Source organism: Chlorocebus sabaeus, chromosome 24 (assembly GCF_047675955.1).
Source record: "Chlorocebus sabaeus isolate Y175 chromosome 24, mChlSab1.0.hap1, whole genome shotgun sequence".
NCBI classification, from domain to species: Eukaryota; Metazoa; Chordata; class Mammalia; order Primates; family Cercopithecidae; genus Chlorocebus; species Chlorocebus sabaeus.
This window is the reverse complement of record NC_132927.1, coordinates 60,081,479-60,093,833: the sequence shown is the minus strand read 5'-3', so window position 1 is coordinate 60,093,833 and position 12,355 is coordinate 60,081,479. Positions and strand designations below refer to the sequence as shown.

Sequence of the window (12,355 nt, the reverse complement as noted above, 5' to 3'; positions counted from 1 at the left end):
CATTGAAAAAGAGTGTTATTGAATGTCATATTTTTATTAAATAACCGAAAGTTCGAACTTGCGTATTCTCCATATTTCTTCTGTAATCTTTTGAATTTAGGCATTTATTTGAGCCTGAACCTGCATTTCTTACCTACTTCCGTTGTCAGAAAAGACATTTTATGAAAATGTATTTCTCTGGGTTCCAAAAATGGGAGTTTGTGAATTAGAGTGTCATCATTCTAAGTTAAATGCTTCCAAAGGCCTCCATGGGATTTTACTGCTAATTTCAAGATTTATGTTACTAAATATGTGCTGGCTAATAAAGCCATTCTTGAATGATAACTCAACAGACTATTTGGCATAAATGAAATTGTTCACAGCTGCATGCAAGATGTCACTACATGAAAAACAACAGAAGCACTTATCTTTTGCATACCGTTAACCACCTTCCCTCAACAAAACGAAATACATCTACTGATTTCTCTTTGTTCTATTCTTTTACGAGAGAACAAGAATGGAAGAGTAAACTACAGCTGAATAAACATAATAATATGCAAAATATAAGATATACAGACATATTAAAGAGACTGACACATCTGTGTGTCCATTTTTATTTATTTTGATTTTGTTTTGATAGTTGGAAGCCAACCTGAGGTTGGTAAATTAGTTTCAGGTAAATTAACTCATTGGGAAGAATATAAGTAACACCTCTTCTCTTTGTGATACTTGCTATCAACTTTATTACTTACTTTTGAGAAGTTAATAAAGATGGAAAAAGTTTAATGTTATGGGTAACATTCAGTCTCTTCCTCTCATAACTAATAATTGCTTTTGATACAGAAGATTGATTATCACTGGAAAGTTGAGTTATTCTTTCACATATTTTTGTATTGTCCAAAATTCATATATTGATGTGAATGAATTGCTAAGAAATACTTAGACTCAATTACATAAATTGCATTTATTTTATAAGGTTTTATACACTTTGGACCGTTAAATATATGCAAGAAATTATCTTTGCATGTCATGTAGCATCAGATCCCACTTACATTTGCCAATTTAGTTGTGTCTCTGGAATGTCAACTTAACTAAGCTACTTGCTCTATTCATTAGGTCATGTGCATATAAACGGTGAAGCTGATACTGAAGGGTTATCTAAATAATTTAGTTTAAGCTTGCTCTTTTAAAATATTTATTCCTCTCTTGGAAATATCTTAAATAATTTCCTTGCTAATCTTGTTAGTTGTCCGAATCTGTTATTTTGATTTGTCTGTGTAGACACAGTCTCTTTCTTAGTTTAATAATATATGATAGATTCATACCCACAGGGGTGCAACTGAAAGCTGACATTAGGGACTTGATAAAATGGGTAAATGAGTCCTTGTGTTGTGTACAGAAACGCCATCGTCATGTTATACATGTACATCTTTCTGAACATAGAGAACATAGCTGATGTTTTCGAAGCAATCTCTGACTCACAAAATCTTAACTTATTCCTACAAATTATTTTATTTTCATTTGCTAACAGCTTTTGGCTAAGTATATTAATTATTATAGTAACTTTCTATTGATCATTTCGTGACATCTTCACATCCTGTTGATGAATTTTACTCAACATATATAATCCTCAAACCTAGAAGCTTTCTTTTCTCATATTATCTATGTATTCCTTTACTCACCTGTCAATTTTATTGTGATCTTTTGAAATATATGGTGGATTTTTCCACTGCTAAAATGTTTGGACTGTAGTGGTTTGTCATTGTTGTTTCATTTTGTCTTGTTTTGAACTTAAGATTGGAGAATAAATTGTAAATTATATTTTAGTAGTCATTTAGAAGAGCTTAAAGCCTAGTCCAAGCCAGTTGGTACCTTTGAAAATATACTAAACAAACAACCAAGTGTCAAATGTCTAGCTGTCAATTTCAAGCAATGTATGTATTCCAAGAAAGAAGATGGCCTTTGAAACTTAATTCTTTTAAACATCTTAAAATCTATTAAGTGGCTATTCATTACTCTAAGGCAAATGACTCACGCTTTAAACATCATGTCACTCTGAAAAGCTCAACTAAATGTTACAGTTACCAATTTAAACAGTACTTAACAATGATGACATTCAATTATATTCTATATTCTGAGCACTTACTTTTCTTCTGATAAGCTGATCTTGTGTTTGGGGAAAAAATAATATAAAAACACACAAAATGCATCCTGATATCTTAGAGTTAAATTGTAAAAATAAAATAATGCCTATTAAAATCAGCCACTTTGTATTATATTAAATTCACAGAACATGTTAAGTAGGAATTGGCAGTCAACAAGCTGTTAGAATTGTATTGCTCGCTGAATTTCATGCCCTTCTTTACCTGTGATGAACTCAATGAAAACTGAATCTTAAAAAAAAAAAAACAAGACAGCCATTAAGCAGACGTAATTCCAGATCCAAATAAGATTTTATATTTTAAGTGGCGGTTTCAAATACATAAAATAGATATTGCACTTTTTTCTACCAATAGCAAATGTTTATCCTAAAAAAAAGTCATTTTTCAAGAAGATTGCCTTGTGCGCAAACTAACGTTTCTCAAGATTTGATTTAGGTGAGCTTTTCTTACCGTGCATTGAGAAAAGGAGGAAGAGAAATACTGAATATTAGCAAAATACAGACTTTATCAAGTGTGTTTCCAGCTGAAAATAATGATTTTCTTATTTTAATATAAGACACGAGACAATTTATTCAATTGACACTGAGTATGAGATGAGAAAACTGTGTGACTGTTAATTTATTTTCATAGACTGGTCATTGTGGCTACTCTGAAATGCCTTTTGCTGCTAGCAGTTTACTCTTGTTCCTTCTCTCAGCATGCCTAAATCCAGCATAAATCTCCTTTTCTTTTGTGAAAGTGTATTCCTATGAAAGCTAGTTGCTTTGCCTACACAAAGTTGATACTTCTTGTTGATTATTTAAGGAAATAAAAAAAATCATGTCCATGTGAGCAGGAAAAATGCAGACAGGTGGCACCAATGTTGTTTACATTACAAAGTGTTACTGTATTTTTCTTTTTATTCTTATATACTAAAAATGAAAAGGCATAAAAAAGGACAATTATTAAAAACTCCTTTACTAATAATTCATCTTGGTTAGACTCTGTTGTAAATATAGGTGCCATGTATAATGTTTTTATATGTCCGTTGCTATGTTCTAGAATGTGTGTGTCCCCCAAGGCGGTAATAAGAGTCTTTGGGAAGTGATTAGATCATGAAAGTTCTGCCCTCATGAATGGGATCACTGCCTTTATAAAAGAGGCCCAAGGGAGCTTGTTTTCCTCCTCTGCCCTTGAAAATGTGACAAGAATATGTCATGTATGAAGCAGAGAATAAACCTTCACCAGACACCGAATCTTCTGGCACCTTTACCTTGAACTACCCAGCCTCTAGAACTATGAGAAATATATTTCTATTCCTTATTAATCACCCAGTCTAAACTATTTTTTTGTGATAGTAGTCTAAAGGAACTAAGCCACCAATGATAATACCACACAACATGTTCCTGATTGACTGAAATAGAACAGGCATTACTTTTTTCTGTTTTTGTAACATCCCTGGATTCTGTCCCTAGAAAGGATAAACACATGATAAATAAGCGGTTTTCTAGTATAAAAGTTAAAATATAAACTTGTTAAAATAACTATAGCTACAATAGTTTGTTAATAGATACACAATATAAAATATGTAAATTGTAACATTAACAAATAACCAGTTTGATTATGATGTCATGGAAGTTACTTTTACCTTCTGAATATCAAGATGTCTCACATACAATATATTCTAATATGCTGAGCTATTTAGGCATAATTGAAAGTTTGAATAGAACATGTATTCATTTATTTCCCTTTAGTAAATATCTACTGAGTTCTTCAATTCTGTGCTTGGCATTAAGGATAGAGAAGGAATAGCCAAAATATCCTAGTTAAAGGGGCCTTAGAGCGTAGGTATTCATGTCGCTTTATAACTTTCAGCCATTGGCCTTAGTTTTCTCATTTGTGTACAAATTATGGTTCGAACACATCTCACAGATCCTTATATATTTGAGTTAGTATGCCTCTATGAAACAAATTTAACTAACCTTGGCAAAAAGAAAATGTTAAAAAATGAAAATACATTTACTTACACAAACCCAGGCAGGGCAGAGGTGCCAAGATTAGGGATTTGTGGGAGCAGGAATGGGGCACCACCAGCACTCTTTCTTTGGCCTGTACTTCTATGTCTAGATGAACTTCATCCTCATATCCCAGAATGTCGGAGAAAGCTACACTCCTGGTATGGTTCACAGTAGTCCTTAGGGTTTATATTTTCCCAGATATTCAACTAGAGAAAGAGATTGCAAGGATTCTTTTGGCTATGGAGTTTCAAAGTATCATTTGGATAGACTTCAACTTGCCTGACTCTCATGACATGTGTTATCGTCAGAAAGCTGCACTATTTTCAGAGCCTCCATTCAAAACTAAGGAAAAATTAAATTAATAAATAAAGCCCAGGAAACAAATTTGAAGAACGAACCTGCAGGGTAAGCATGTGGTGAGAAGGAAGCATACATGTACGCTGTGCCCATCAATGAATTTCTATTCAGATATGCTAAGAGAGCATGCTTGTTTTGTTATTAACTCATAGGGATGTTTTAATCAACTAAAACTCTAGGCTTCTTGTTTAATTTTTTGTGGATTTTAAAGTATGTGATGATTTAACGTAGAAGTCAGAATTTATATTTATTCTGTATCATAATTTAGCCACCTTTATAGAAAATAATCATCAAAAGTAAGTAAAAATGACTAACATAAAATGTATTTTTCTTTCTAGTAAATGAATTCCAGAAGTTGCTGGTACAGGAATAGTGTGATCAATGCACATTCATCAGAACCATAGCCTCCTGGCCCCAGAATATTCTCCTGCATATCCAGCTGTCAAATCTTCATTCCTGGCAACAAGATGGAAGCACCAGAAGAAAGGTATGTCTTATTAAAATGGAAAATTCAAAGAAATTTCATAGATCATATCTACCAAATATTTTAGCTAGAAGGACACCTGATGAGTGTCATGTTTCACTTTAAGAGCAATATACCAGCTTCGATCAATGTTCTGCTGCCGACAAGGAAAGGAGAGTAGATATTTTGGTATCAATGAGTAGTCTCTACACTGTGAAAGGTGTGTGTGTGTGTGTGTGTGTGTGTGTGTGTGTCCTAAATATTTTTGATGCAGATCTTCTTGAAAAGTTGTAACGAAAACATATAATTTAATTTTCTGAGATACTTATTGAGAAACTAAGTGAAGCAGCTCTCAGAAAGAATTTTTGGGAAGTCAAAGCACTACATTCTTTGTTAGTTTTCCTTAAAGAAGTTTATACAATATTTACGTTTTAGTTATCATATAATCCATATTAAGCCTATACTCTTCTTACACTTTTTATTGTAAACATGAGTTTCTAGATGTTTTCTTAAATGTGCAATGTCTTTCCTATAAAAATAAAAAATGTATTTAAATAATTTTAAGGATTATTGATTTGTCAATTAAAATATATTTTAGAATATTAAATATCTTAGGATATTACTATGAAAAACTTTGCATATTCATTTAAAGTTGAAACAGTATTTGTGATAGAAGCTTAAATTTCCCAACAATTTTGTTAAAATTAACCTGCTGACTATGACATAATTGCTGTCTGTTATATAATACTACAAAGATTTTCTTAGATATATACGCGATATTTTCTCTCAGATATATACACACACACACACACACACATATGTATGTATATACACATGCACATATATATTTTTATTTCAAGCAAATTGGTTTTTGCACTGTTTTCCAAGCAAAATAAACACAATTCTAGTTATTTAATACACACTGCAGAATCTTCATTAGCTACAAAAGTCATTGTTGGTTGGGAATTATTATGATTTTGGTTCTGTTGTCAAGTATTCTAGGAATACTTTCTCATTTCGTTTCTGTGCAAAATGGATTGCCATGAGAAAGGAAGAGAGTCAAGGTTGCCAAGATTCATTTGTCAACATGCATTGAGTCTAATCAGTCAAATAACTGACTTTTTACAACTGGACTGTCATTCACCCTAGATTAATCCTGCTGATTCAATATTTGGTAATGATTTACTTTATAAAATACCTTGCTGAAATGAACATGAGCTATATTTGTCATTCTTCTAATAAAACAGTTTTTCAGTAAAAATTTAGTCCATTTGACTTTTTAAAAAATGAATCAATAACAGTTCCAAGAAATTGGACTTTAGTTTTAAGACATCATAAAATATTAGTCCATGGTCCGTTTCGTAATCTTGCCAAGCTTTATGTTCATTGAATTACAGTGTTCTGTAGTTGAAGGGGGAGTCACTTCTGGTCTGCCAGTGTAGTAAACACTGTTGAAATGCCCACAATTCCCCTTTGGGAAGAAAAAACGTAATTCTACCATGGTCAGTAGTGTTATGAGATGATAGTTGCAGTTTTCAGCTTTTCTTTTTTTTTTTTTTTTTTTAATTTATTTATTATTATTAAACTTCAAGTTGTAGGGTACATGTGCACAACGTGCAGGTTTGCTACATATGTATACTTGTGCCATGTTGGTGTGCTGCACCCATCAACTCGTCATTTACATCAGGTATAACTCCCAATGCAATCCCTCCCCCCTCCCCCCTCTCCATGATAGGCCCCGGTGTGTGATGTTCCCCTTCCCGAGTCCAAGTGATCTCATTGTTCAGTTCCCGCCTATGAGTGAGAACATGCGGTGTTTGGTTTTCTGTTCTTGTGATAGTTTGCTGAGAATGATGGTTTCCAGCTGCATCCATGTCCCTACAAAGGACACAAACTCATCCTTTTTTATGGCTGCATAGTATTCCATGGTGTATATGTGCCACATTTTCTTAATCCAATCTGTCACTGATGGACATTTGGGTTGATTCCAAGTCTTTGCTATTGTGAATAGTGCTGCAATAAACATACGTGTGCATGTGTCTTTATAGCAGCATAATTTATAATCCTTTGGGTATATACCTAGTAATGGGATGGCTGGGTCATATGGTACATCTAGTTCTAGATCCTTGAGGAATCGCCATACTGTTTTCCATAATGGTTGAACTAGTTTACAATCCCACCAACAGTGTAAAAGTGTTCCTATTTCTCCACATCCTCTCCAGCACCTGTTGTTTCCTGACTTTTGAATGATCGCCATTCTAACTGGTGTGAGATGGTATCTCATTGTGGTTTTGATTTGCATTTCTCTGATGGCCAGTGATGATGAGCATTTTTTCATGTGTCTGTTGGCTGTATGAATGTCTTCTTTTGAGAAATGTCTGTTCATATCCTTTGCCCACTTTTTGATGGGGTTGTTTGTTTTTTTCTTGTAAATTTGTTTGAGTTCTTTGTAGGTTATGGATATTAGCCCTTTGTCAGATGAGTAGATTGCAAAAATTTTCTCCCATTCTGTAGGTTGCCTGTTCACTCTGATGGTAGTTTCTTTTGCTGTGCAGAAGCTCTTTAGTTTAATGAGATCCCATTTGTCAATTTTGGCTTTTGCTGCCGTTGCTTTTGGTGTTTTAGACATGAAGTCTTTGCCCATGCCTATGTCCTGAATGGTACTACCTAGGTTTTCCTCTAGGATTTTTATGGTATTAGGTCTAACATTTAAGTCTCTAATCCATCTTGAATTAATTTTCGTATAAGGAGTAAGGAAAGGATCCAGTTTCAGCTTTCTACTTATGGCTAGCCAGTTTTCCCAGCACCATTTATTAAATAGGGAATCCTTTCCCCATTTCTTGTTTCTCTCAGGTTTGTCAAAGATCAGATGGGTGTAGATGTGTGGTATTATTTCTGAGGACTCTGTTCTGTTCCATTGGTCTATATCTCTGTTTTGGTACCAGTACCATGCTGTTTTGGTTACTGTAGCCTTGTAGTATAGTTTGAAGTCAGGTAGCGTGATGCCTCCAGCTTTGTTCTTTTGACTTAGGATTGTCTTGGAGATGCGGGCTCTTTTTTGGTTCCATATGAACTTTAAAGCAGTTTTTTCCAATTCTGTGAAGAAGCTCATTGGTAGCTTGATGGGGATGGCATTGAATCTATAAATTACCTTGGGCAGTATGGCCATTTTCACGATATTGATTCTTCCTATCCATGAGCATGGTATGTTCTTCCATTTGTTTGTGTCCTCTTTGATTTCACTGAGCAGTGGTTTGTAGTTCTCCTTGAAGAGGTCCTTTACATCCCTTGTAAGTTGGATTCCTAGGTATTTTATTCTCTTTGAAGCAATTGTGAATGGAAGTTCATTCCTGATTTGGCTCTCTGTTTGACTGTCACTGGTGTATAAGAATGCTTGTGATTTTTGCACATTAATTTTGTATCCTGAGACTTTGCTGAAGTTGCTGATCAGCTTAAGGAGATTTTGGGCTGAGACAATGGGGTTTTCTAAATATACAATCATGTCGTCTGCAAACAGGGACAATTTGACTTCTTCTTTTCCTAACTGAATCCCCTTGATTTCTTTCTCTTGCCTGATTGCCCTAGCCAGAACTTCCAACACTATGTTGAATAGGAGTGGTGAGAGAGGGCATCCCTGTCTTGTGCCAGTTTTCAAAGGGAATTTTTCCAGTTTTTGCCCATTCAGTATGATATTGGCTGTGGGTTTGTCATAAATAGCTCTTATGATTTTGAGGTACGTTCCATCAATACCGAATTTATTGAGCGTTTTTAGCATGAAGGGCTGTTGAATTTTGTCAAAAGCCTTTTCTGAATCTATTGAGATAATGATGTGGTTCTTGTCTTTGGTTCTGTTTATATGCTGGATTATGTTTATTGATTTACGAATGTTGAACCAGCCTTGCATCCCAGGGATGAAGCCCACTTGATCATGGTGGATAAGCTTTTTGATGTGCTGCTGAATCCGGTTTGCCAGTATTTTATTGAGGATTTTTGCATCGATGTTCATCAGGGATATTGGTCTAAAATTCTCTTTTTTTTGTTGTGTCTCTGCCAGGCTTTGGTATCAGGATTGAGAATTGCCCTTAGCAGAAGAGGAGAAACTGGTCCAAGGTCCTGCCCGCATCTCCAGGAGCAGCATGTTTTTAATAATTAGTTGATGTGAGTGTATAGAAGCCTAAATTTCTGGACACCTAAACCCAAATGGGCTCAACTTGGAAGGATGATACCTCATCGTCATAGCTCTCTAAAATATCTTCTGTGGCTTTGGGAGGATCAGCTACTCCCTCTACCTAACTAAGCCTTCTTTCCTTCCACAGCAGGTACTAACCTTAAAAGCACTCCCTAATTAATCTCTGAATGTTTGTTTGTTTATTTATTTATTTATTTATTATTATACATTATGTTCTAGGGTACATGTGCACAACGTGCAGGTTTGTTACATATGCATACACGTGCTATGTTGGTGTGCTGCGTGCTGCAGCCATTAACTTGTCATTTACATTAGGTATATCTCCCAATGCTATCCCTCTCCATTCCCCCCACCCCACAACAGGCCCCAGTGTGTGATGTTCCCCTTCCTGTGTCCAAGGGTTCTCATTGTTCAATTCCCACGTATGAGTCAGAACATGTGATGTTTGGTTTTCTGTTCTTGCGATAGTTAGCTGAGAATAATGGTTTCCAGCTGCATCCATGTCCCTACAAAGGACATGAACTCATCCTTTTTTATGGCTGCATAGTATTCCATGGTGTATACGTGCCACATTTTCTTAATCCAGTCTGTCACTGATGGACATTTGGGTTGGTTCCAAGTCTTTGCTATTGTGAAGAGTGCTGCAATAAACATACGTGTGCATGTGTCTTTATAGCAGCATGACTTATAATCCTTTGGGTATTATAAGTCACCCCAGTGATGGGATGGCTGGGTCAAATGGTATTTCTAGTCCTAGATCCTTGAGGAATCACCACACTGTCTTCCACAATGGTGGAACAAGTTTACAATCCCACCAACAGTGTAAAAGTGTTCGTATTTCTCCACATCCTCTCCAGCACCTGTTGTTTCCTCTGAATGTTATTCTCAGTCTTAGTGTTTGCTTCAAAGAAAACTACCTAAAATTGCCACCATTTCTGATTTGCTATGATTATAAATTAAGTGACCTGGACCCGGAAACTGAAACTCTTTTGATGTAGTAGCAAATTATAACTATGTCTATTCTTAACTTTAAGATTTCAAGTTAATTTTACTTTATCTTGAACATGAAAGTAAAAACTGGGTTAAACTGCTCTGCCTTATTCTAATGGGAATACTTCTCTTTTCTTCTTCATGTACTTTGTAAGGAGATTATTTTTAAAGAAATAACTGGTTAGTTTAATATTTGAAAATGAATTAATGCATTTTAGCACAATAAGAGAGTAAAAACAGAAAGAAATCATTTCCACACATGCACAAAACAGCATTTGTTAAAATCCAGTGTCCATTTCTGACAGACATACATACACGCCAACAAAGAAAATAAACACACAAACCTCTCGTTAAACTAGAAATCAAATTAAACTTCCTAAATTTGATAATTGCAGCTATAAAAAAATCTACATCAACATCACACTTGATGATTAAAGACTGAATGGTTTCCTTTACAATTTGGAAAAAAAATACAATATTTGTTCTCACTATATCTATCATTCTATTAGTATTTCTAGGCATCAAAATAAGAAAAAGTTAAATAAATAAATTCCTATTTGCAGAAGAAGAAACAGCATTGTCATTAATTTTCCCATTTAGAAAATTTTGTGGAATCTAAGAAAAGCAACTTAAGCTAATAATTGTGTTTATCAGAATACAAAACTATTATACCAAAAAATCAAACCTATGCGTATATACTTGCAACAGATCATTGAAAGCTGAAATAAAAAAAAATACCATGTAAAACTGAATCAGGCTGTGTTTTTTTTTTTTTTTTTAGATGGAGTCTCAACTGTCACCGAGGCTAGAGTGCAGTGGGGTGATCTTGGCTCACTGCAACCTCTGCCTCCCAAGTTCAAGAGATTCTCCTGCCTCGGCCTCCCGAGTAGCTGGCATTACAGGCATGCTGCCACCATGCCAGACTAATTTTTATATTTTTAGTGGGGACGGGGTTTCACCGTGTTGGCCAGGCTTCTCTCAAACTCCTGACCTCAGGTGATCCACCCACCTCGGCCTCCCAAATTGCTGAGATTACAGACTGAGCCACCACGCCTGGCCTGAAACGATGGTTAGATGCCACGAAGTAGGTGACAATGCCTTAACCTTGTGCGTGTTGTCAGACCCAAGGGCCTCTTCCATGCTTGTCAAGGGGAGTGCTATGAAATTTTAAGACATAAATCTGACAATGAATGAACAAGAGCTCTACACTGAAAACTTTAAAATTTGCTGAGAGAACTTAAGAAGATATAAATAAGTGAAGAGAAATACCTGTACTGTGTTTATGGGCCAGAAGACTCAATATTGTTAACTTGAAAATTCTCTTTAAATTGATCAATAGATTCAAAAGAATTTTAATTATAATTGTAGCACAATATTTTTGTTTGGTAAAAATGACAAACTGACTCTAAAATTCATTTCAAAGTACTTTGAAAATGAAGGACAACTTTGATGGACTTACACTTCTGAATTTAAGTCTTACTAACTTACAGTATTCAAGAGGTTTGGTATTTGCATCAGTTTAAACAAATAGATCAATGAAACAGAATAGAGTTCCAAAATAGACCTACACATATATGGTTAATTGATCAACACAGGTGTAATACTTTGCTGTGGATATGAAATAATATAAACTTTGATCCAGGTCTCACATCATTTTTTGAAATGAACTCAAAATAATCACATCAATATGTAAAGTTTATAACTATAAAACTTCTAGAAGAAAAACATATTTTGGGCCTTGGGTTCTTATACGTGATAGTATGATGTATAAAAAAACATAAATTGAATTTCCTAAATTTAGAGATTTCTGCATTTTGAATTACACTGGTAATGGAATGAAATGACAATCTACATATGGGGAAAACATTTGTAAACCACATATCTGGTAAAGAATATGTGATTTAGAATCCATATAAAACAGCCAATATTCAAAAATAAGACAACAAAAAACTCAATAACAAATTGTCAGATGATCTGAACAGACAGATAACTAAGTAAGATATAGGAAAGGAAAATGAGCAGTGAGAATATGTTCAACATCACTAGTTGGTAGAGAAATGCCAACCAAAACTGCACAGAGACACTGCTATATGCCTATTAAAATGTCTAAAGTTTCAAAGACTGATCATGCCAAATGTTGGCAAGGAAATGGAGGAACTGAAATATTCATACTGTTAGAAGATAAAATTGTAAAACCACTTTGCAAAAGAGTTTGGCA

The 12,355-nt window shown here is 34.7% G+C and overlaps 1 pseudogene; it reads right to left on the bottom strand.

Moving 5' to 3' along the window:
* Positions 1 to 11,195: 11,195 nt before the first annotated feature.
* LOC119619185 (U6atac minor spliceosomal RNA) lies at positions 11,196 to 11,297 on the bottom strand (annotated as a pseudogene).
* Positions 11,298 to 12,355: the final 1,058 nt, after the last annotated feature.